This window comes from Euprymna scolopes, chromosome 32 (assembly GCF_053919585.1).
Source record: "Euprymna scolopes isolate OS-2025 chromosome 32, ASM5391958v1, whole genome shotgun sequence".
Lineage (NCBI taxonomy): Eukaryota > Metazoa > Mollusca > Cephalopoda > Sepiida > Sepiolidae > Euprymna > Euprymna scolopes.
Genome location: NC_136513.1, coordinates 17325831 through 17350871, shown reverse-complemented (window position 1 = coordinate 17350871; position 25041 = coordinate 17325831). Strand labels below are relative to the sequence as shown.

The 25041-nt window shown below is 36.8% G+C and overlaps 1 long non-coding RNA gene across 2 annotated transcripts in view; it reads right to left on the bottom strand.

Moving 5' to 3' along the window:
- Positions 1 to 25041, bottom strand: part of LOC145256103 (uncharacterized) — a 169572-nt gene that overhangs the window by 17258 nt on the left and 127273 nt on the right. Inside the window, exons 1-2 of one of the 2 annotated variants that reach the window (XR_013863934.1) lie at positions 19713 to 19740; positions 18211 to 18308 (exon numbers count right to left, since the gene is read on the bottom strand). This is a non-coding gene — a long non-coding RNA (uncharacterized LOC145256103). Of the gene's footprint in view, positions 1 to 18210; positions 18309 to 19712; positions 19741 to 25041 lie in introns of those variants that run through there. The other variant, XR_013863933.1, reaches the window with a different exon arrangement.

Here is a 25041-nt window from a genome sequence, read left to right as displayed (position 1 = left end):
AATATTTTCTCAGACATTAAAATAAACAAGTACACAATAATTTAAGCAATAAAACCGGATGTAATAATAAGCAGCAAGAAGGAAATAAAACTGCAAATTATAGATTTCGCCGTCTAAGCAGTTCACAGGTTGCAGGTAAAGGATGTAGAAAAGTAATCGAATGTTGCAAAAGACGGGCAGAAATATAGAATATGAAGAAGACTGCTTTAACTATACTCATAAGGCAATCACAAGAAAAAGTTGAAAAATGAAGAAATTAGAGGATAAGTATTTTAAAATAGCTCGACATTGGATATTAAGAAAAAAGTACTCAAATGCTGAAAATGACTTGCATGACTAGAAAAACCTGATCAAACACAGTAAATTAAAATAAATTTATTCAGATAGAGACATGGAATATATTAAAAAAAGAATCAAGGAATCTGTAAATACAATAGAAAAGAATATATATAATTTAATATATATAATATAGTATATATAATTATATATATATAATATATATAATATATATAATATAAGAAAAATTGCACCTGCATCGGTTAGGATTATCAGTTTTCATACAGAAAAAAAACACGACTTTATATATTAAACACCTTCAGCAGAAGCGTTCCTGCTCTTATACTGAAACAGCAGGTGCTTGTCGAACAAAATATCTCATTTATGGTTAATGGTGGTGTCGTAAAACATTCTAAAGAGTACGTATGATACCATTTATCAACTCTCAAAAAACATATAGGTAGTACAACAGAGAAATAAAGATACTTCACCAGCAAAAAACAGAGCGGATTAGATGTTCAATCGTATTAATAAAACCCAGTAGGTCTGTTTGCATGTCTCCATTTTTCAAAGTGCATCTCAACTGAGACGCAAGATCGCAGAGCGGCGCTAGGCGGGTAAAATCAATGCATTTTTATGGAACATTGTTTTCTGCTTTCCTTTTTGTAGCTAGAAAAATAGCTGCTAAATAGTCCAAATTTATCAAAAAATATTGAAACTTTTGTTACGTTTTGCTGTAGTTGTACTTATTCATAAATCGCTTGTCCAAAATGCTCGGCGAATGCATATAACAAACACTGCTTATTTTAGGTATATAAAAATGTGTGACCAGACGTGTATCTCCGAGAGATCGCCGACTTCCAACGTCGTATGTCGTGGATTTTTCGTTCGACTATTCAACTTATGGCCGGATCGTCATTTTCCCGCTGACGACTTTCGATGGGAACGCCCGTGGTTTCACAAAGTAGAAATATAATAAGTCGTGGAACAAAGAAAGGAAAAACACAAAAGTCAATGTTTCACATATATTTGACGGCTGGACTTGTGAGCGCGCACGCGCGTGTGTCTTCTCCCCGTTCTATCGATGGTACGTTCGTCTGTCAGTCGCAATTCGTCTTTATTTCTGTTTCTCAGTCAACTGTAACAACAGTCCAACCGTTGTCGTTATCAACTCCGATCCGTCGCAACCGGCAACTCGATGTCAACTGTTTGTGTCGGTATCTGAAGTCGCCCCCACTCCGAATACCGGAAGCTGCCCTTCCCTGTTTTATCTGCTCTGTGGGTTTTTATTGTCATTTTCAAATCTAAAAGCTTGATCTAAAAATCCCTACAGATTCATTGTTTACTACTTCCTATCTATTGTTTATTGTAGGACGTTTCCTATCCCTTTGTCTATTGCCCCCCTTATCAGCACTTAGTGACTCAAGTCCACCTCAGGTCCACTTTATATTATCACAAAAGTGGAAATTTTATGCTTGCAATAATACTACCACGATCTACGATTGAGTGAGTGAGTGAGTGAGTGAGGGAGGGAGGGAGAGAGGGAGGGAGAGAGAGATGGTGTGTGTGGTAGAGTGTTGCGGTTAACAACAAATGACAAGTTGATCGGTAGAATTTTGTCAACATTTTTGTTTTTTTATAGGCATCACCACTTATCAAGGCCCAGAGACAACTCGAGGATAAGGGTTAAGAGTGTACAGTAGTCAATTGGACAATATAGTAATCGTTAGTAATGGAAATTTGGTACATTTGTTAACTTAAGTGGAACGGCTCATCAAGAACTTGGTTACGTTGGACTTGAAGACAAACATATTTTAGCATGAAAACGGAAGACAGTTCCACAGACGTGCACTTCTAAGAAAGAAGCTTTGTTCATGGAATCTACGTTTAGGTTTAGGCAGATATAAAGAGTGGGGGCAATTATTGATAATGTTTTCAGTTAGACGAGTGTTTCTTATGAAAGTTTGGCGAGGGGGGATCATAGATTGAAGCTCAGTCGAGCATTTGCCATGAAAATAACGATAAAGCAGAGAAAAACTCACAACATTTCTTCTATGAGATAGAAGTTGCAGGGAAGAGAAAAGGACATCCCTTACGAGGCTACGAAGTCTATTTTGAACTCTATTAACGCAGGGCAAGCCCTTTCTAGCAGCTTCTGCTTAGATGTGGCAACATTACTCCTTCCTTAGACGTACCTGGCTCTTATATAGATAGAGATTTGCATCAGCAGTGAGACATCTACTGGATCGATAGAAGGATCCCACCATTTTTCCAGCGGCCTTGGCAACAGATTCGATGTACGTGTTCCATTTCAGATCAGGAGTAAAGATCAAGCCCAGAAGCTTGTCAAAACTTGAGGCCTCCCCAAGACGAGAGCCATTTATTTCAATTAATGCCAGGTGTGGATCAGAGCGTTGATGATGTAAAGATAAAAGCTTTCGTTTAGATGCATTAAAAGTAACCAGCCACTCTTTTCCCCATTGTATCACGTGCTCAAGATCAGAGGAGAGAGAATCGAAGAGAACTTGGTCGTTTACTGTCTTAGATATGCTACTATAGACAGTAGTGACATCAGCATAAATGTCTACGAATGATGTAAGGATTTGAGTTGGAAGATCATTAATGTAGATCAGGAAGAGAGTTGGGCCCAGGATGGACACCTGAGGGACTCCAGCATTAATACTGTGAGTTTCTCATTTTTGCCCATCAACTACTACTCTTAGGAACCTACCAGAAAGAAATATTTTAATAACTGAGATGAAATTTCTAGCTATACCATAGCTGGAGATAAAGTAAACTTTTCTGCCATACCCTATCAAAGGCCTTTGATATGTCAAGAGCAATTGCCCTAGAAAGGTAGCCTCCGTCGAGAGATTCGCTAATCCTATGATATATAACTGTAAGCACATCTGCTGTAGATCTAGCAGAACGGAAACCTTATTGCGTATTACTAAGAAGGTTATTTTTGCTGAGATGGTTGATTACTTCTCTATTTAACACAGATTCCAGCAACTTACTCATGACGCACAGGAGACTTATTGGCCTGTACTGAGAGCGAGATGAGCGAACACCTTAATTCTTAAATACAGGGCATACTGATGAGATTTTCCTGGGTGATGGGAAGCAATTCTTAGACAACGTTAAAACAGATTTGTAAGTATGGGCGCTAGTTCTGGTTGAAGTTTTTTTAGTACTATAATTAGAATACCGTCCAGGCCGGTTGCTTTACTGGAATCAAGGTTTTTGATTAGCTTGGCAACATTACGTCAGGTATGTGTATATGACATAGCGTGTTTTCTGATACAAGATGAAATATTGAGGGTTGGTAGCCTTGGTTGCAAAGGGCAGAATTAGCTGCAAAGTTCTTGGCCAAGAGTTTGGCTTTGTCTGATGCTGACAAGATTACCCCAGGTCCATTGATGATAGTTGGGATAGAGCACACGTTCTATTCAGGATTCTGTTTGCTATTTGCTAAAATTTATGGAAACCAAGCCGCTGCTCAGCTATTTTGGACTTGACGGAGTGAGCATACAACTCTCTTGCGTTCTGTATTACTTTCTTAGAATGGTTACTGGCAGTCCTGAAAGCGGCGTTAGTCTAAATATATCTATTACCTTGGAAGCGATAGAAAAAGTTATTTCTGTGTGCAATGGCAGCAGCAAATTCTGGAGCGAACCACGAATGGCTGTTAGGTTTTATCTGGAACTTTTTCGAGGGTATGAAACGGTCTATGTCTACAATTAACCATTCCGTCAGTACTGATAGCGATTGACAATAGAGAGAGAGTGAGAGAGAGAGAGAGAGAGAGAGAGAGGTGAGAGAGGTGGGAGAGAGGGGAGAAAGGAAGAGAGAGAGTTTAGCGGTAAGGGTCCATGTGTTAGGCGATGACGGATCTTGTCACTCATGCTGGATGACTGTTGGCCTTCTCTTTACCCTCATCTTTATATTTGTTATCCGCGGCTTACAAAGACATCGACTGGTATTCCTAAATATTAAATATTTAAAATATTTAATTTCCTTTCTCTAATTTGCATTACGTAATTCTAAAATGTAAGCCATGTTTTGTTTTGGGTGATAGTTACAATTCAGGTAATTTTTATAGGACACAGGAATGTAGGTAATCTGAAATGTGCATGTGTGCCCATCTCCGATTTTATCGGTGTTGCTCCGTCTCCATATTCAACAACAACCCTGACTTTGGGTTCATTAAGTTTAGCACAGCTGCCCTTTTATATCTTGTTATTCTTAAGTGTAGGTGCTTCTTCTTTATAAGAGCGAAACACAAAAGTCGAAAAAATAAAATTTAATTAAAAAACAATGTTATCTACTTATTTTCTTAATGTAAATTTCACCTATAAGCAATTATTACATAAAACATGTACGCTGACCGATCTATGACCATGACATCTGCCATGAATTATAACAAAGCTGATATTAGTTACTTCCCCTGGCGTCATGCTGTTTATGTTTGTATAAACTTAAAATTCTCCGAAAATCTTTTTTGATTTTCATAATTTTCGTAATTTTTGGATATGTATGTATACTGAATTCGGCATGACAATTAAGTAGATGCTATTCTTGAAATTCAAAATGTCGTTGGTTTTTCTTTCTTATAACGAAGAAGCACCTAACTATTTTATAAAATCGTGGGTTAGCATCTAACATGATTACCCAACTGTTTTTCAACATCATATAGTATTAATCCGAAGATTGACATTGGTTTCCCCTATAGTTTTCTAGTTAGAGTTCTTTCTAGAAACATATCGCATACTTAGGGGAAGGATCACGTAAAGGTTGTCAATATCCTAAGTTAAAGTGATATGTTTGGAACGAACTGGAATCGAACTTGGAACACCCAGGTCGTAAGTTCGTGTCGTTAATCGTCACTTCCCAACACAGCTGTTATTTAACATGCCGTGATATTAGACGACTAATCAACCAACCAGAATTCCCAAAGTCTAATAAAAGAAATTTTGCGGTGATTATTTTTTTCCTGTTTCATGATGTTCTAGTTACGAATAATGGCAGTAAAGAAAATCACGAAGATTTACAAGTTTTCGGGCGAAAGATGCATTTCCGTTTAATACTAAAGACTGAAAAGAATGATACAAACAAACAAACAAACAAACAAAAGAATACTTCGGTGTCTCTCAATTTACTTTTAAGCACCATATAATTAATAAACATGAAATTAAGCCTTTCCCAGAAACATCACAACAACACATAAATTTCCGCTGCCGCCATCATTAAGGCGACTATGGAAAAGTCTTTTGCGTCATTAAATTATACCGAAGATTTATTCCACGTTGCGCAAAAATTTCATTTTAAAATTTTGCAACGGAAACAAAATGATGTTACTTCATCGTTCGCAATTGTTCTGTGGGTTTGGAGATAGCCTGTCAGTCCGATTCGAACTCTGAAGTATCCCCCTTCTGTAGAATACTAGGTGATTCTGTACAAGAGGTGCTGACTGTTCTGTCTTTTCTAATGATATATTTCTTCTCGCGTTTAGCAGTTTTGTATTGCTTTGTGGCTTGTGTACTCCAGGAATATCTGTCTTTTCTTCCCCATGAGTTTTTTTACAAGGGGTTCACCACATTATCAAGGCATGAAGGCTACTCGATGATTAGGAGTAATGGGTGTACGGTATACACCAGAACGACAGCGTAGTAATCGTTAGTAGTGGGGATTTGATATAATTTGATTATTTAAGGGCACGCTTCAGCAAAAACTTGTTTACATCGGACTTAAAGGCAGTCATATAGTAGTTAGCTGGGAAGCTGGCAAGGAGTTCTAGAAAAGAAGTTTTGTTAATTGTTGTGGGGTACAAATCACCCCTATTTCAGAACTAAGTGGAATCAACCAGTCCTATGAATACCACTGGTTTCATAGACAAAATGGAGACATTCATACCATGTTTAACCGCGTGCTATGATCACGTTCCTCTCATAACACTTGGAATTACACGGGAATCTGCTTAATCTTCGAGTGGGTTAGCATTATATAGTAGGGGATGGGGTGTCGGAGTGAAAAGTCTCCTAAGCCAATCAAATTACGACATGCAGGTGCGGTTTGCGTGTGTGCAGCTCGACTTATAGTCGAGAATTTTGACATCTGGGAACCAAAATCAACATTTAATTCACATGACCTACAAAAGTCACGTCCCATCATTCAGACAGCCATAGTCTGAAGGACCCTCTAGGTCGACAAGTACAGTCGATTATTCTAACATTCTCACATTTCCTGTTGTCCACCTCTCAAACAATAATATATCTCCGATTTTCAAACAATAAAGCAAAATATATCTATATATTTCAACTTAAGTCTTGGAATATCCGCCGTTGCCTGGGATCTATTAAAGATATCTCAGCATAGTTATCCGGTCCTCCTCAGGCTCCTGGGAAGTCTGATCCCTAGAATGGGGAGCAAAAACGCACCCTTAGGTCAATCAGATCACAATAGGACGCGTTGGACTTGGTAATACTACAAGCAGCGGGACAACGCCGGTCCTCGAGAAAAAAGAAAATGACCGACCCGATAGAGATCAACCCCAGGAAAAAGAGTTATACGATCATCTCTTAGGAATGAAAAGCTCGGGGTGTTGTGGGGTACAAATCACTCCTATTTCAGAACTAAGTGGAATCAACCAGTCCTATGAATACCACTGGTTTCAGAGACTAAATGGAGACATTCATACCATGTTTAACCGCATGCTACGAACACGTTCCTCTCATACCACTTTAGTGGCTCCTGTATTTTTTATGATAAATACATATATTTTATACACTTTACATTACTTGTGGTTTCTTTCATTTGTAACTCCTCGCTCAGGTGTACGATTAACGAAATCCCGTTTAGATTTAGGCACAGACATAGGGTGAGATAAATTGTCGAAAGTGCTTGTAGTTAGACAGCTGATTTTAGTGAAAGAGGGATATAGATTGGAGCTCAGATGAGGAGTCGACATGAAAATAACGATAAAATATAGACAGTCTAGCAAGGTTTTTTCCGTGAGAAAGAGGTTGCAGGAAAGAGAAAAGGGAATCACCTACCAGGTTACGAAGCCCGTTTTGAACTCTTTGGCAGGCTACGGTGGTCCGAGCAACTCTGCTTAAGAAATGGCAACAGCACTCCATTTAAGGATGTACTTGGCTCTTATACAGGAAGATGATTGCATCCGAAGTGATATATCTACTGGAGTGGTACAATCATCCAAACATTTTTATGGCGACCTTGGCCACGGATTTTATGTATGCACACCATTTCAGATCAGAGATGAAGGTCAGATCCAGAAGCTTGTCAACACAAGGTGCTTTCCTAAAACCAGAGCCATTCATTTCAGTTGGAACCTCATGGAGGTTAGATGGTGGAAAGAGAGAAGCTTGGTTTAAAATACATTAATACTAACCAGCAAACTCTCTCGTCATTTCAAAACGTGCTCAAAATCAGAAGAGAGTGAAACAGAAAGATCTCGGTCATTATCAGCTTTTGAAGTGTAGCAACAGACGGTAGTATCGTCTGCATAAATATCTACGTATGATATAATTATATGATTTAAGAGATCCTATATGAAGAGCAGGAATAGAGGTTGGGCCTAGGATAGAACTCCGAGGGATTCCAACGTTTATACTATGAACTCCTGATTTCTGTCCATCAACGTTATAAACCTATCGGAGAGAAATGATTCAATAATTGAGAAGACATTTTTAGTAATCCTGCAGCTGAAGATTTTGTGAAGCAGACCTTTATGCCATCCCCTATTAGAGTTAGACTAAAACCGACACTATTTGAGATCTAAGGGTTTTAACTGTTTTCATTTGAACTTGTCATCACCGTTGGCAACGGAGGTCTCGCAGAAACAAAATAGAACACAATAATAGTAAAAGAGAAAATAAATATTAACAGCTAAGTTTATGGGTAAAATTTAGTATTTTTTAATAATGGGTAAGCTTTTAACAAAGTTAAAGGCCACTCCAGGAAAGATGTTAAAGAGATTGTCACTTAGCGATAGAGCAATACCATGATATAATTGGAAACGGTGGGTGTAACGAGCTGAATTCTATTATTTAAGAAGGTTAATCGAGCATTTATTTTCGTTAGATTTGATCAATTTACTGTAAGTTGGTAGGTATCTCCTCTGGTATCTTTTTCAACTAATGCGATGTTCAAGGACAGAAATATTATACATAGCTGTTTCGTTAGATTTTCTGTACAAAGAGAGAGAGAGAGAGAGAGAGAGAGAGAGAGAGAGAGAGAGAGAGAGAGAGAGAGAAGAGAGTAGAAATTGTTATACAGATATAGATAGAGAGACAGAAATAAACAGATATATAGAAAGCAAAGATAAAGAGAGACAAAGAAAGAGAGAGAGAGAGAGAGAGAGAGAAGAGCAGGAATCTATAGATAGATAAATAGATTTATATAGATAGATAAAGATAAATAGTGAGAGAGAAGGGGAGAGAGACAAAAGAGTAGTAATCGACAAATATATATATATATATATATATATTTACAAGGAAGTCACCACTTATCAAGGCCCGGAGGCCACTCGGGGTTAAAGGTTATTGCGTATACAGTAATCAATAGGATAATATTGTAGTAATCGTTAGTAATAGAGATCTGATAAAGTGTCTTACTTAGGAGAGTGGTTCAACAGGAACTTGTTTATGTTGAACTTTAAGACATCCAAGTTGTAGTCAGGTGGGAAAAAGGCCAATATATATATATATATATATATATATATATATATATATAAAGAAAGAGAGAAATGGGGGGAGAGAGAAGAGTACGAATCGACAAATAGATAAATAGATTGAGAGATATATAGTAATAGATTTATATAGATAGGTAAAGATAAATAGTGAGAGAGAAAGGGGAAGTGACAAAAGAGTAGTAATCAACATATATATATGCATATATATATATATTGATAGATAGATAGATAGATAGATAGAGATTACTATAGATAGACATAACGATAGAAATGGGGGAGAGAGAAGAGTAGGAACCGACAGATAGATAAATAGATAGAGAGATGCGAGATATAAATGGATATATAATTAGAGAGGGAAAGATAGAGAAAGGGAAAGAGGGAGAGGAAAGGTCTATGCTGTGGTTCTCTATAGATGAGTTTTTGCTGTAAATGTTTTACAGAGGGAAAGCAAAACTCAGTCGAGCACATGTCACGAAGATAACAATAGAGTAGAGAAATGCTAGCATTGTATCTACTATGATAAAGGCGATGTAATGCACAGAAGAAATCATTCCCACTTTAACTCGTAATCGATTTACGAATATATCACCGCAAGAAAGAGTATTTCTTCCCAGAAATAGCACCAGTAGTTCATCTTAGGACATATCTAGCTTTAATAGTTGGTTCAAGGAATGTTTCTTTTCGTTAGACTTGACCACTTTACTGTAAGGTGATAGGCAGCTCATGTGGTATATTGTTCAACTAATGCGATGTTCAAGAAAAGAAATATTGTACATGGATGTTCTGTTAGATTATCTATACACACAGAGAGAGAGAGAGAGAGAGAGAGAGAGAGAGAGAGAGAGAGAGAGAGAGAGAGAGAGAGAGGGGGGAGTAGAGGAAATGGTAGAATTATTAATCATTTTTCTTAGCAATCGTGCTGATTTTATTTAACTAATTGTGAAATTATACTTATTTTATTACACGGCATAATCTCGTTCACACTCCGTCTCTCATTAGATCATCGAAATTGAGTGTGATCAGTACCAGATAAATGACCATTTGGGAATGCCACGTGGTGGATTTAGGAGGATCTCAACTTCGTTGCAAAAACCTAACGTCGTCATCTCTCATGGCCGGGATGTAAATGCGGTTGGAAACAACTTGTGATTAGGAACAACATGTAAATTTTATATTCCCATGAAACTCCGTCCTTCGAAGGAAGCCGGTTCAACCCGCCTTGAGCGAATGCTGATTACTTATTTTTATTAATTTCTTTTGTACTTCTACGTTTATTGACCCATGTTTACGTGATGTTTCCTTGATATAGTAGTACGTACACGTTGTAATATGCCGAGGGCTGATCCAATTTAAAACCGCTAGCAAAAACAAAAAAAAGAATGAAAAAAAGAACAATAAAAAATGGAACTAGAAAAAATAAAAATATAACATGGATTCACCGTAAATTTTATGAAATAAAGATTTACATACACTTTTTTAAATGAAAACATTTTTATAAAGTTTTCTGTTTTGTATAATGAGTTTTTTAAAAACTACTTTTTTTGTTGGTATTTTTTATAAGAAAAGTTATATTTTTAATGTAATGCTTTTTGTTATTTAGTTTTCTGCCTCTTGTTTCTGGGTTTTTTTTTCCAAATAATATTTTCAGTCGACTTGCGAACCACACATTCGTAATAGCCTTCGTCGTGGGGTCTACGAAATGAAGATCTTGCTTCACCGTTAGATGTTGAAACCTCTCTGATCTTAATTTGCCGTGGGTCTTGTAACATTCGTTTTCAACGATTCAAGGGTTTCAACATTTTAATTTGTTTTTACAAGGTAGTCACCACTTATCAAGGCCCGGAAGCCACTCGGGGATAAGGATATTGTGTGTACAGTACGTTAGTGTTGGAGATTTGATAAAGTGTCTTACTTAAGGAGGCGGTTCATCAGGAATTTGTTTACATTGGACTTGAAGATATCCAGGTTGTAGTCAGGTGGGAAACAGGCAACCGGAACAGAGTTCCACACGCGTGCATTTCTAAGAAAGGAGCTTTGTTCATGGATTCTGCGTTTTGATTTTGGCACAGATAAGGAGTGGGGGAATATTTTTGACAGTGGTTTCAGCTAGGCGGATGTTTATCGTGAAAGATTGGCGAGGGGGTACCAGAGATTGGAGTTCAGACGACCACCTGCCATGGTAGTAGCGATAAAACAAAGACAGGCTCGCAAATCTCTCCTGTAGGAGAGAGGTTGCAGAGAAGAGAAAAGGGCATCACCCTCTAGGCCACGAAGCCTATATTGTACTCTGTCAAGGAAGGATAGGCTGTTTTTAGCAGCTCCTGCTCAGCAGCAGTCCTCTATCCTTGGACGTACTTGACTTTTATACAGATAGAGAATTGCATCAGGGGTGAAATATCTTCTGGAGCGGTAGAAGGATCCTACCATTTTTCAAGCGACCTTGGCAACTGACTTGATGTACGTATTCAATTCCAGGTCAAAGTAAAGATCAAGCCCAGAAGCTTATAAAAACTGCTTCACTGAAGTCTAAATCGAGTGAACCCATACTGCTTCACTGAAGTCTAAATCGGGTGAACCCATACTAGACAAAGTTAAACAGCTAGACAGATGGGTTGAACACTACTCCGAGCTTTACTCCAGGGAAAACATGGTACATCGGTCCGCCCTGGATGCCATTGATCGTCTACCGCTGATGCATGAGCTCGATGAGGAGCCTTCCATAGAAGAACTATCCTGGGCAATAGACAGACTACCATCAGGAAAAGCCTCAGGAAAGGACTATATTCCAGCAGAGGTCTTAAAAAGTGGAAAGGCTAGCCTGCTTGAGCCCCTCCATAGTCTTCTGATACAGTGTTGGAGAGAAGGCTCAGTGCCTCAGGGCATGAGAGACGCAAATATCATCACTCTCTACAAACACAAAGGGGACCGCGGTGACTGCAACAACAACCGCGGTATCTCACTGTTGAGTTTCGTTGGCAAGCTATTCGCACGTATAGTATTACTGCGACTAAACGTTCTTGCCGACCGAATCTACCCAGAATCTCAATGCGGTTTTCGTTCAGAGAGATCAACAATCGATATGATCTTCTCCCTATGCCAACTGCAAGAGAAGTGCAGAGAGCAAAACCAGCCTCTGTATGTTGCCTTCATAGACCTGACCAAGGCATTCGATCTCGTGAGCAGAGATGGACTATTCAAAATTCTCCCACTGATCGGATGCCCACCAAAACTCCTCAGCATCATAAGATCCTTTCATGATGGCATGAGGAGCACTGGGCAATTTAACGGTGGCATGTCTGCTGAGTTCGGGGTGAGGAGTGGTGTCAAACAGGGTTGTGTGTTGGCCCCAACACTCTTCGGCATCTTCTTCTCCCTGCTCCTGAAGCATGCTTTCAAGAACACAACGGATGGTATCTGCTTGCACTCCAGGTCAGATGGTGGTCTCTTCAACATCGCCAGACTCCGCTCCAGGACAAAGACCAGGACAGTTCGGATAAGAGACATGCTGTTTGCCGATGATGCAGCTATAGCATCGCATCAGGAAGATGGTCTTCAAAGACTGATGGACAGGTTTGCTAATGCTTGCAGCCTGTTCGGTCTCACCATCAGCCAGAAGAAAACTCAAGTCATGGGACAAGCAACCGCCTCCCCACCCAGCATCACAATCCAAGGCACACCACTAGAGGTCGTACGCCAGTTTCAATATCTAGGCTCCACTACTTCAGACACCCTCTCATTGGACGTGGAGCTAAACAAAAGGATTGGAAAGGCATCTACAACCCTCTCTAAACTAACTAAAAGAGTCTGGGAAAACAGGCACCTTACCACCTCCACCAAGATGACCGTCTACAGAGCGTGCATCCTCAGTGTTCTACTGTATGGGAGTGAATCCTGGACTACATACTCAACACAAGAGAGGAAACTCCAGGTCTTCCATATGAGGTGTATACGTAGGATACTTGGTATCACATGGCAGGACAGAGTGAGTAATACTGATGTTCTGCAGAGAGCGGGCATCCCATCCATTTACTCCCTACTGCGTGAGCGACGTCTTCGCTGGCTGGGCCATGTGCGCAGGATGGATGATGGGCGCATCCCTAAAGACCTTCTCTATGGCGAGCTTGCCTCAGGCTCAAGAAAGAGGGGGCGACCCCATCTTCGCTACAGGGATGTCTGCAAGCGTGACATGAAGGCTCTCTCGGTGGACAGGAATACATGGGAAGCCTCTGCAGCTGACAGAACTGCCTGGAGGAAAATGATACGCCAGGGGATTATCATCAGCGAGAGGACCCTCCATGTTGAAAATGCTGCAAAGAGAGCTAGGAGAAGAGCGAGTGTACAGGCGGAACAGCCGGACGAAGCGGCAAATTGCATAACAACCTTCGTATGTCAAGGCTGTGGCAGATTATGCAAATCAAGAATTGGTCTCTACAGTCACACAAAAGGATGCAAACAGGCAACATCCATAGTCGTTTCGACTGACGGATGCCACACACACAAACAAACCATATATATATAGACTGTGTTCTTCATTGAGTACTCTTCGATAATCACAAAGGTTTCAGTGGATCTACATCTGGGAAACCAAACTATACTACCATTATATATATATATATATATATATATATATATATATATATATATATATGATGATGATTGCAACGTCTTGTCAGACGAGTGCCACTCCCTCAGACACTTAAACTCCATGAGCCCAAAAATTACTTTTTTTTTTTAGTCCTAGGGCGAATTCACCTGAAAACATACACCGTTTCTAGGTGCTGTTGTTATCTCGGTTACCTCTGTCGATAAAAAACCTTTTAGCGTAACCCCCCTGCATAGATACTATGCATCTTGCATACGAATAAAATAGAACAACATCCCAACTACCCCTGTACCACCCCTTGACTCTAAAACACATGAATTAACTGCATTATTTAAGACTATGATCGAAACCCTATACACCTTTTTACATTACACTTTATGTAGTACGCTCCTCCTTTATCTAAGAATTCAATATAGCTTCCCCTAACAGCATCAAGAATTTATTAATTTATTTCGTTCCCGATGATTCCCTCACTAGACGTCACATTCCCATCATTATTACCTAGCATCTTTTCTACTCTTCTGATGAAAAGCATTAAGCTTCGAAATGACTTGGTATAAAGACTCCCCTTTATCCCCCCAACTATATGTATGTAGACCATTATTGAATAAATGGCTCATTCTATATTTTATGAATTCATTTTCTACCCATATTGTCTCCTATATAAGCTCCACTGAAATTTGTTAAGTTTTATATTATCCGGTGAGTCTTCTCTTATAGAATTTAATTTGCTCTCTTCTTCTAACTATCAAAATTATATATATATATATATAAAGACTGATAAATTAAAAAATATATCCATTTTAAATGTGGAAATTGATGAATAACACAGGTAAGAAATTCATTTTTATAGTATGAAAAGGTTAGTAACTGCAATTAAGAATAATAAATCGGATCAAATGTTTGTAACATGAATTCTTCCTAAGATTAAGGGTGGTGATGTTTGCTCAACACTGCTGGGGAGCCATGATGTAATATACTGTTTTGTTTTTAAATCCCCGAAACAGTGTTTCATGGTAAACAAATGATGATCCATTGAAAAATAAATCATTGGTAACATAGTAAATTCGAGAGCGAGTTGATGCAGTGATTGCAGGTGATTAAATAACTTACTGACTAGATGGTTTTCTAACGAATGATAAAAAATACTTTTTTGTATAGTTTTAAAGGTTGAAAACTTTAAAGACTATATATATGTATATATATCTATGCAAATATATATATATATATATATGTATATACTTATTATATATATATATATATACATACTTATATATATACTTAGATCTCTATGTGGTAAAAAGTAAGATAAAAGTGCTCAATACATTAGAGCCCGATGTTTTTTATTTTACAATCTCAAAGTATTAACTTGTTTTCTCTGCGGTTTGCTTGATATGTGTTAGTTAAGTCCTTTCATAAATCAAAGTCCACTTTTGAAGCTCTGTTTTAAATCCAGTCAGCGATGGGTACGTCTACTATTATATATATATATATGTATATATATATATATATATATATATATATATATATATATATATATATATATAGTCTTGTAGCCTATACATTTCGGAGGGTGTTCGCATAATAACATCCTCTCAAAGAAGACTATGCTTTATACAAAAAAGTAAATCAATTTTCCAATGCAAACGTAAGGTAAAATGCAAATAAACCAATTTTAAAATCACTCAGCCTCAATAAAATCCCGTAACAAATTGAATAAAATGCCACATAAAATTTTTTCTTTACTGTTTAATTTCTTGTTTCTTTGTTTCTTCAAATTTTCTCTAGCATCTTTTACATTCTGTATATTATATATTTATTATAGCATAAAAATCCCTAGACCCTCCCAAATATTATAAAAATGAGATTTGATATCTAATTGCCATTTTTAAAATCCTATGAATGTTTTTAATATAATGAATAATAATAATATTAATAATAATAATAAGTATTATTATTATAAAAATTACTACTACTACTACTACTACTACTACTACTACTACTACTACTACTACTACTAATAATAATAATAATAATAATGATAGGAAGAAGAGGAAAAAGAAAATAAAGAAGAACAATAATTTTTATTATATCCGGGATACACACATCTTTATTATTATATTATAATTGGCTATAATAATAATAATAATAATAATAATAATAATAATAATAATAATAATAATAATAGTAGTAGTAGTAGTAATAATTATAATAGTAATAGTAGTAGTAGTAATAATAATAATAATAATAATAATAATAATAATAATAATAATTATAGTGATAATAATAATAATTATTATTATTTTGATTTCGTTTATCAACATTTCTCTGGAAAAGGATGGGATTCATTTCCAGAGGATTTTCCACAACCCCGGCGTCACACCAGGAGATTCAAAGAATGTTGGTGCTACCTGCAATTGCGGGGATTTGTAGTTTTTTTTTCAATTGTCATACTAGACGACTTGATACTATTTCTAGTGTACCAACTAAGACCGTGATTATTTGTGTTTTAACCCCGTGTATACGCCTTATCTCCAAGGCCAATGGGGCATAACTGCTCCACTTCTCATTCTCCTTCTCTCTCACATTCCTGTCCCAAGGTACTAAAAAGTCTACAATCTGCCAGTTTTTTGAGACCTTGGCAATGACGACCAAACCCAGACGATTATGTTCCAATTGTTTGGTCGTTATGACACTTTTGTCCCACCATACCTCTATCTTGCCATCCTCACTTGTTCTCACTTCGTCAGGCACCTCCTCAAACCATTTTCCAGCACACTTAACCCCAACCCTCTTACACACCTCCCAATATATCCGGAGTACCATGCGATCGTGTCTTTTGCGGTACTCTCTCTGGGCCAGTCCACTACACCCTGCTGCAAGGTTCGCAATTGACTCTGAGGTTTTACCACAAATCCGGCATTCTGCAGCAACTTCCTCTCCTAGAACCACTTTTTTGAACAATCGTGTTCCTAATGCCTGCTCTTGTGCTGCACAAACAAAAGCTTCAGTACTCTTAGCCAGATACCCAGCTCTAAGCCATTGCCATGATGTTTCATCAGCCACTTCTGCAATATCCTGGAAGAACCTTCCATGCATTTTCTTCCTAGCCAGTTCCTCTGCCCTTTTTCTATCCACATAATCAGCCTTGGTCTCACATACCTCCACTTCATTGGCCGCAACCTTAAGCATCCACTCCTAACCACATACTGCTTAAACCACATCTCCTCAGTTATAACACAATCTTTTACACTTGTCAATCCTCTCCCACCGTCTTTCCTCTTTTGATACATGATCTCCACGCTACTTCGAATGTGAAATATACCAAACATTGCTAAAACTTTTCTTGTTTTGATATCCATGACATGCACATCTTTGTCAGACCATTTTAAAATTCCCGCACTGTATCTCAAAACACTGACTACCCATGCATTCACTGCTTTCATTAGGTTTCCTCCATACAGTTTCGACTTTGCAATTAGTTTCACTCTTCTAAGATACCACTTCCTGACTTTCGTCTTCATTTCTCTGTTCATGATGCCTACACTCTCCCACACTCCCAAATATTTATACCCTGTATCTTTTATTTCATTTATGATTTTTCCATTTGGCAGCACTATTCCATTCGAATGAACCTTTACTCCTCTTTTCATCACCAGCACCGAGCATTTACTAATCCCAAACGTCATCCCAATGTATTCTGAGTAGGTTCCCACAAGTTCTACCAATCTCCTTTTCATTTCTACCGAATATTTTCAAATCATCCATAAACAGTAGATGGTTGAGGCGTCTGTCAGCAGATCCAAAGTTATACCCAAGTTTCTCTCTCTTCAAGAAGATCCTCAGTGGCATCAATGTAATATAATCAATCATTGGGGAGCGAGTAACTATGCTAGATAGCTAATCGTTCCAGGGTGGCGTCAGATACCTCGAGGATTTAAAATAAAGAATATAAATATATATATTTTATTTCATGTCAAAAAAGATATTGTTTGAAACTAGAGAAATATATTTTGCAGTTAAAGTTGATGACAGGAAACTTGAAGCATAACATTTTCTGGTCTTGCTGAACTTAAAGTCGGATGTCATAAGTGACATCTGACATTAGGAGGTCATGAGAATTAATATGTCTGTAGAACTCAGACCCTAGATTCGAGAATTGCACATACGCAAATCTGGGGCTTTCCGATTTCGTGGCGAAATCTTATTGGCTGAGGAAACTTCCACCTCATCCACATACCTCACTATATATACGAATGTCGCGCGAAAATTAGTCAGAGTCTACCTCCTCATCCACCAGTCTGACGCCATCTGTGAAGAGATTTGAGACTTTGAAAACTTACTAAGAACTGAATGATATTTGTAAAAACATTTGTACATAAGTTTGTGCAATCAATTTTGTAGAATAGAGTTTCACGTGTTTGTTTTTCTACCTGCATGCGGCTTTGATATTCGCTTTCAGCATACAGGATTCAAAGTAACAGCTCTCAGAAAAGGACCAGACGACACGAGCTGAGAATTCCAGATAAACAGGGGTCCTAGCCAAGTTTCATCAGAAAAGGTGTTACACATTATCATTACAAAAAGAGTAGAGATAACGAATCTCTTTGGAATACTCAACGTTTAATGCCAACCGGCACCATCTCGTCTCTGTTTGCTGTCAGCACTGTTTTCATTGAGCCATACTTGTCTCCGAGACATAACTATAAATAAAAAAATCTGGGAAGAGAAAGGAGAGAGAAAAAAAATGATAAAGTTAAATATAAAATATAAAATAAAGGGAAATAAAAGTCAAAATGATCCAGACAGGAAATGTTAAAGGCGCGAAAATATATATAAGGCAAAATAATATAGGTCAACTGAAATGTACAGGTCATCACTTAAAAAATGTCAGCAAGAGTTGTTTAACGACACTAAAAGAAAAATAAAAACAAATAAATGAATATATAATAAATAAATAGAAAATAAAGAATAAATAAATAAATAAAAAATAAAATATAATAAAAAATAAAATATAAAATATAATATATAATATACAATAAAATAAAATAAGAATAAAAATAAAAAAATAAAAATTATTTAAGTGGAGAAGATGGCCGATATCTGCAATTTCAGGAAAAAAAATAAGTAAATTCATATAGTAAAATTTAAGTAAATATACATACAAGATATGAAAGTGTGGGTAGATTGATATATTAGATAGATAGGAAAGTTTAAAGAATAAAACAGAACATGCAGATAATAACCAGCCATGCAAAGAAGAGATAAAAAATTAAAATAAAAGATTATTAAATTATAAAGTATTAAGAAGTATGTCGAAAAACGATAAAGTTAAAGAAAAAGTATTTTATATCTATAGAAAGGGTAAAAGTAATAACTATGTAATTTCAAAATTGCCATAATTAAATTTGGACTTATGTTTACAGAAAGAGATCAGTTCATTTTTAGAATTTATTATATTGTTACTTTGAGGAGAAGTAATTCAAACTATTTAACTAATACATATCAGCAAATTAATATTAATACCAAACCTCGAGCTTTTAATAATAATTTGGGTATCCAAATCTGTCAAGACTGACAGAAACCTATATATACGTGTATGTATATGTATATATATATATATATATATATATATATATATATATATATATATATATATATATATATATATAATACGTGTATATAAGTTGAAGGATTAAAGTTTAATTTTGTAGATAAAAATATACATAAATATATATTCAAGTAAGGAATTTATCTTTGAAACAAGGAATACATGGAAAACAATTATATTTCTTTTCTTAATCCATAGATTTTCCAATAATGACTTATATCATCAGAGGAAATGAAATGTAATTAACAAAATTGAAAAAAATATATTAATGTCCTCATTTAAGGGATTTTTACAATGGCTTATGCCATAAGACGGAATAAAATGCAATTTGCAAAGTTCTCAGCTATGACTAAAAATATATTTTGCTCATCAGTACATATAACGAAAAAGTTATTTAAAGATTTTTAAAAATCATAAACAAAAGATATCATATAGCCTGGGCAATCTTACGTCATTCTTGATATTGCTTCAAATTTGGAGCCTATTTCTAATGTAACGAACTACTTTATTACCTCTAATCTTCCCCTTGGATTATTTTTCATCCGACCTGGCAGAAATATTCCGGAAATAATTGAACTCATCCTGTTGAATTGTAAATAAAAAGAGAAGAAAAATGAATACTTTCTAAACAAATTGCTTCCTCGGCCTACGGAGATATCTACGAACGTTGAAAACTTAATCAAGAATTGTGGAGCGCGATCATTCGCCAGTTTCTAATAATCAATACTAAGTTCCTGGTGAAAGAAGAAAAAGAGACTTACAGATTTTCAAGATTAAATTTCCACCCTGATGGGTTGAAAGTTAATCCTGAAAATTGAGTTTAACGTTAATCCCACATAGAAAAGTTTTGTTTACGTAACATATAAAGTCAAGTCGTTTGTATCTTTTTACATTTGGAGATTCACACCCAAGACATAAAATGCTACATATTTTACGTAACAACGTATAACAGTTTCCAATGCGTGTTTCATTAACATAATTACATTTAGTATTTTTTTAAAAAGAACCCTTCGATCCACATGTTTGTCACAATTGCGAGCCTGTCTTTGTTTTATCGTTACTTCCATGGCAAGGGCTCGTCTGAGCTCCAACCCCTGGTCCCCCCATCGCCAATCTTTCACGAAAAACACCCATCCAGCTGAAACCACCGTCAAACATTTTCCCCACTCTTTATCTTTTTTTTACATTGGGGTCACCACTTATCAAGGCCCGAAGGCCACTCAGGGATAAGGGTTATTGCGTGTACAGTAATCAATGAGATAGTATTGTAGTAATCATTAGTATTGGGGGTTTTGATAGAGTGTCTTACTTAAGGGGGCGGTTTGTCAGGAGTTTGTTTATGTTGGACTTGAAGACGTCCAAGTTGTAGTCAGGTGGGAAACAGGCAAGTGGCAGAGAGTTCAACTGGCGTGCAGTTCTAAGAAAGAAGCTTTGTTTATGGAATCTACGTTTGGATTTAGGCACAGATAAAGAGTGGGGAAAATTATTGGCAGTAGTTTCAGCCTGTTCCAAAACCAAAACGTAGATTCCATGAAAATAGCTTCTTTCTTAGAAGTGCACGCCTGTGGAACTCTGTTCCGTCTGCCTGTTTCCCACCTGACTACAACCTGGATGTTTTCAAGTCCAACATAAACAAATTCCTGATGGACCGCCCCCTTAAGTAAGACACTTTATCAAATCTCAACACTAACGTACTGTACACGCAATAACCTTTATCCCGGAGTGGATTCCGGGCCTTAATAAGTAGTTACCACTTTGTAAAAAAAAAAATGTCCCAAACATGTTAACCTGCTTGTATTAAATTTTTTTTAAAAATTACATTTTCATCCCAAACAAGGTACATTGCCACTTTGATGTAGGGGGCTACTATCAGGGACATAGGCATCAGGGGTACTGTGTAGGGAGTTGGGCAGCAAGATGTCGGTTCACGTTTCACTTGAACTTCTGCATGTCAGTAGAGTTGGGAAACAGGGAGCCTGCAGGGGATTCCAAAGTCTAGCTGCCCTAGGGAAGAAACTACTGGAGTAGAAGGCTCTCTTACATCTAGGGATCTCCACTGTTAAGGGGTGGGATTTAGCTGATTGTCGGGTTTGTCGGGGGTATTTTCGTCGAGGGGGCACAAGTGCTTGCAGTTCGTCAGAGCATTCACCGTTAAAGTATTTGTAGAAAAGGCAGAGAGATGCAACGTTTCGTCGATGGGACAGGGGCTGAAGCTTAGATGACAGTTCAGGACCTATCAGATTGGCGACTCTCTTTCGAACCTTGTCTAGGAGTGAGAGACTAGTGGCAGATGCACCAGCCCAAATATGAAAACAATACTCCATACATCCTCTCACGTGACTCGCATACACAGGATTATTTTTGAATAAAAAATACATTAAATATAGAAATTTCTTCTATCCAATCTCAGTAATATCTTAAAAATTACGTACACACTTCAAAATCAAAACAATAATCACACCCTGTCGAAAAATATAGAAGTATCGTAATTTAAACATTCAGTCATTGGGAATGCCTGTTTCCAATCCTTTGTGTAATTCATTCGATTCATCGTTTAAAATAATGAACACATTTACGCATAGTTTATTGAAACACACTTTAGGAAATGCTTTAAGTTGTGTGTGTAAAAGATTTTTGAGGAAGAGTTCGCTCATCTCTTATTAAAAATATAGAGACCAAGAGAAATCAGAATCATTTTATAATATGTATATAATGTAGATTGACGCAGCCTTTTTATGCTGGCGAAAGAAACTACATCGATTAAAATAAATGTACTGCAATGTTGACAAATTCTAAGATACCGGTAAACGAGAGGACTTAATTCATTTCATGGAAAAGCATTGAGCTACGTTAATTGGAAACATTATGTGTATGTGTGTGTGTGTGTATGTTTGCATATGTGTGTATGTATGTGTAACGTTAGTTGAATAGAATCCTAAGGTGAGCGCTTGCTTATTACACACCCATGCACACACATGCATGCGTGTGTCTCTGTGTAAGGTTAATGAGATAGAACCCCTAGCAGGATGCTCAATTAGTACACACGCATATACACACTTGCATTAGTACACACACATATGCACAAACACGCATGGTACTCAATTACAGCAAATATATGGATATGTATGCTTGTGTATGTGTATGTGTAAATTTAGTAGAAGGGAACCCCTTCGCAGAGAGCTCAATCATTAATTAAAATAAAAGAAATAAGAGCGTAATTTATTTATTTATACTGTGTGGAACGATTAATTTGTCGCCTTAAAAATATACTATATATTTATATTAAAACTTTCATTGAAAAAATTAATTCAGGTAACTTCATTATTTAGTAGAGCTTACATCTATTCAATGTGGTCACCTTCAGCCTCAATCACCGCCTCAATACGGGCCCGGAACTGGGAGAACGCCTTTTCCACAAGCGCCGGCGGGAGCTCGTCGAATACTCGGCGAATGGCGGCGATCAGAATGGCTTTGAGGTCATGTTGGTGATGTTCTCGACGTATAATCAAACAAAGTAATCTCAGTGGGTTCAGGTATTCTTTGGTGCTGACTTTCAATCATTTCGAAGATGTGACTTTCGAAGATGTGAGGTGGCATTATGTGGCTCTCACTTGAAACCACACGAAAACCATAAACGTGGCCGGAATATTCATTGAGCTCTTCCCTTAGGAGTTGGACCGTCCAGATTGTCATTTTGAGCGTGCTGGCAGTGGCCCTGCTGTCATAACTTGGATCGGTAGAGAGCATGAGTTGTACAGCGGCGCATCCTGGTCTTGTTCGTCGAACACTGTGACACGTTCAGACATGATAGCAAGCTCCTATCGCTCTTTGGATTCGAACACAACTAGCCAACTAGTAGATTGTCTGCAAAAAAAGAAAGGAACACCGGTTTTCATCAAACGGAAATGGAATTATGTCGTGTTTTCTGGGGCGACAATTTTATCGTTCCAATCTACATTACAGAAGGTCAGAATAACATTGATACCCCCAGGTCGTTTCAATTAGCAGGATCTCTTGTAAGAAATTAGTTCCGAGTAAGTTTTTCGTTTTCTTTTTTTAGGTATGATCACAAAAACAGGTTACCAACTTAAAAGTATTTATGTGATGATCTTATGTTAGTATTATATGGTAATTTCTTTAAATGTATATGAAAAAAAAACCTACCAGTTAAAATATCTTTTAGAGTTTGATAAAAGGAAAACACTCTCTTTAAAAAACGATTCTGTTAAAAACTTTCCATTGCAAAAACGTTTAAGAATTTCTTGAATTTTGTTTTAACCGTTGATGCCTACGCGAGGTTTTCATTTTCTTCAACTTTTATAATGAAAATGTGTAGCAGACTCCAGGTCAAAAACGTTATTTTTATTGTGAGGTCACTATGTCCCGACAGCCACTGGGCAATAAAGATTAATGGATGTCGGGTGGACAACAAAACAACTCTTTGATGACCAGTAATGGTGGAACATGGAAGGGGGGGGGGGCTAAACAAAGACTTATTTAAATTAGATTTGAAAACAACCGCGTCATAGTCAACTAGAAAGCAGCGCCACGGTAATTTATTCCACAGACAGTCAGTTCTAGGAAATAATTTTTGTTCATGGAATTTTCGTTTAGTTTTAAGCACCGATAGAGGGTAATGGCCATGCCAATTATTGTAGCAAGACGAGTATTTGTTGCGAATGTTTTGCAGGAAAGGCCACAGATTAAAATTCATCTGATCACCTGCCACGAAAATAACGATAGTACAGAAATAAACTCAGAACGTATCGTCAAACGGACGGCTTTACTAGTGAATTCATATTAGATTTTTTTCGCAGGGACTCACGGCATAACAAATAATAATCAGTTTTAAGTGTGTATTCTGCTTATCCTTTTTTCTCTACAATCCACATATTTCTATTTGCGATCATGCGGCACTTATAAATAGGAGGACTCAAACCCTTTACGAAAGTGCGATGCTTTTCGTTTAATGGGAAATAAAGCATTTTTTCATAAGGGCATCTGTGTATAGAATACTATGGAGTTAATATGCAATAGGACTTTTAGAAAAAAAATAATTAGTTAATAAGTAAGCAATATTCAAATACGTCATTAAAATTAAGATAAAAGATTCCGGTAAATTTGTTCAGCTAAATTTATTTAGTAAAATGAGCTTTATAAAACAGAACTCAACAGTTTCCACACCGGGTAAAATCTCAAGATATGTTTCATTTAGCTCATTTCATCATCATTCGACATACAATACAGTATAAAATATCGAGTTCTGTTTAACACTCGCATTATTTGAATTCTTCGGACGATTGTTCTCCTCTTGCGTGTCATTTTAATAACATTTCCCAAAACGTAACATCCCGACCTTCTTCAGATAAATTTTATCAAACTCCAAAAATATTTCTGTTTAACTCTGGATTCTACACCGAATTTCGAACTGAACACATTAAATAATTCAGAGACGTAATATACTCTCGTTCCATCATCTATGTATATATTTAATTAAATCACACACATTAATATACGAATATATACTTTTATGCGTTAATTTTTCAGTATTTACTTCAATAGTGTTCAATACATAGGTAGAGCTTGGTAGTAAGTTATGAAAAAATATATATGACAATTAAGCTACAAAGAATATTCTGCGTTTCATTCTCGTGAGAATTCGTTAATCTTGTATCTGACGAATTCTCACAAGAATGAAACGTGTAACTTAATTGCCATACATATTTTCATAACTTACTATATATATATATATATATATATATATATATATATATATATGTGTGTGTGTGTGTGTTATGGGGTTAAATGGTAATAAACGAAAGGAACACAGGATTCTTAGGA